A 2,500-nucleotide genomic window follows, 5' to 3' on the forward strand; every position below is an offset into this window, starting at 1 on the left:
CGCGTGCGTGTGCGTGTGCGTGTGTGTGTTACTCCCAACATGTAATATATATACATAAATCTACAAAAACTACATAATATATTTAAACAATATGGCTGAATAGCTATACAATGTAACAATACTAATGATTGTCAATTGTGTATGACCCTAACAACAAAATTATAACTGATAAAGTTATTCATTATCAACCCATTGCATATGGATGTCAAGACATACATGAGGCAGGAGCTGTGGCCTGACGATGGGCTTCATGACATACATGATGTTCGGGAATCTTGGATCACTGTCATTTTATTGTGCTATGACTAATAAGTGAGTGATGATGACAATTGCAGTCATAATTACTATAATTGCTGTAATATTATACAAACAAGTTTCATCTAACATCCAAAACCTATACGTCACCACTTTCTTCTAGCACCAGCAGGAGAGAGAGCCTTGAAGGGCACCCATCCATGGTCTCTAGCAAGCACTATCTTTTTAGAGCAATGGCACATAGCAAGTTGCCGACCTCTTGCTCTAAAGTACCACAGATGAGGGGATGTTTACGCAGAATGGGAAGAGGAAGGTGACTCAAACCATGCCCAATGACTACAATGTGCCTCTGTCCCAGTTGGGATGCCTTTTATTGTGACACTCACAGTCAAAAGCACAAGTCTCCTTCCTCTTCCCTACCTCTTCATGTCATCTTCCTTGTGGATGGTTATATTTTGTATTCATTCATGAGCGTACATAAATGCGAAAAAAAATAGTTGCTTTTTGTTCTCCAATACATACATATATATATATATATATATATATATATATATATATATATATATATATATATATATATATATATATATATGTATGTATTGGAGAACAAAAAGCAACTATTTTTTTTCGCATTTATGTACGCTCATGAATGAATACAAAATATAACCATCCACAAGGAAGATGACATGAAGAGGTAGGGAAGAGGAAGGAGACTTGTGCTTTTGACTGTGAGTGTCACAATATATATATATATATATATATATATATATTTATATATGTATATATATATATATATATATATATATATGTAATTTTGTTCTCCCATAAAACAGCAATATTTCTATCACACTGAGTATAAAGAAAATAATGAGCTGATATGGTCATTTTAGTCACCTGCAGCATTGATAAGACCTGTAATATGACAGATACAAGTCTCTAAATAGAGTGAACCACACAAAAGTCAAAACACAAAAATGGCTCTAGCTTTACAATGAGTGACTAAAAATGTGTGGTAAAAGTCAAGGTATGTTGTATGAAGCAGTCTTGCTCTGAAATAAAACCCATCCTGAAGACTGGGTAAGCAAATCTATCCCCCATCCACAATGGGTTACTAATGACACAATTTTCTTTTTGTGCTACATTCAGCTAGCAAATAAACCAATTCAGTATAAAATGATCTATCACATAACACCTTTACTAACCATCAGGCCAAACATTCATTTGCAACATACTCACAAAAGCAGATTTCAAAACTGGAATAAAGCTTTCATCAGGACAAAAACCTCACTATAACTTCATTACACACGTGACCCACTCAAGTAAAGGAATAAATTTTTTAAACAAATACAGATATGTAAACAATTTTCTAAATCCTTTGTTTTTTTGTAAAAGTAATAATGAAATCCACAATAGACAAAGATATCTACTAATCAATTTATTTAACCCATTGTGTATGTGCGTCATGATATACATTATGACACCAACTGGGCCTAAAAGACAGGTGTCAATGCATATATGGCACGACATCACCATCTGCTCACAGTTGATGTGTGCACACAGTCATGAAGAATTATGGCTGTCATGGCACAAGCTTCAGAGCTACAGAGTTCCAATGTCAGCCTAAACCCGTATTTTGTGGTAGATTTAAGGAAAAACATTGTTTAGGTTAACCCAATAACGACGGGTGACACACCCGTGTGACGCGGCAAATAGGGCGCGACGACGGTATGTCACACCGGTGTGACTCACCAGCAAATCGTCAACGACGGGCGTCACACTCGTGTGACGTGTCTGTAAATATTCCAGTTGATGGAGAATGATATACGGGAGTGTTCTAAGGCAAAATATAATCGAAATAAGGTTATTTTATGTCTTTAAAACAAATTTGTTTATTGACACTATGTTTACGCAATTTCTGCCTTTGCCGTGCACCGCCATTGCAACAGCGGGCGGCAGGTAAAGTAAACAGGTAAAAGCAGAGATCTTACCTGAGTTTCCTTGTCACGTATGTGACGTCACAGCGTGTGACGTCACAGCGTGTGATGTCACAGCATGTGACGTCACATACGTGACGTTTTGTCACGTGAATCGCGCGTCATCATTCACGTGAAGTCACGTGCGACCGACATCACGGCATGTGTCGTCATGATGACGTTTTGTCACGTGAGTCACGTGAGTCACGTGACAAAACGTCACCATTTACGTAAAATCGCGTGAGACCAACGTCACAGGATACAACGTCATT

The 2,500-nt window shown here is 37.3% G+C and overlaps 1 protein-coding gene across 1 annotated transcript in view; it reads right to left on the reverse strand.

The window, feature by feature from the left end:
• Positions 1–2,500, reverse strand: part of LOC122267860 (ras-related C3 botulinum toxin substrate 1) — a 58,298-nt gene that overhangs the window by 2,011 nt on the left and 53,787 nt on the right. The gene's annotated exons all lie outside the window — the stretch shown is intronic.

The sequence above is a fragment of the Penaeus japonicus genome, unplaced genomic scaffold (assembly GCF_977035675.1).
Source record: "Penaeus japonicus unplaced genomic scaffold, GWHDUDI00000001_assembly GWHDUDI00000025, whole genome shotgun sequence".
NCBI classification, from domain to species: domain Eukaryota; kingdom Metazoa; phylum Arthropoda; class Malacostraca; order Decapoda; family Penaeidae; genus Penaeus; species Penaeus japonicus.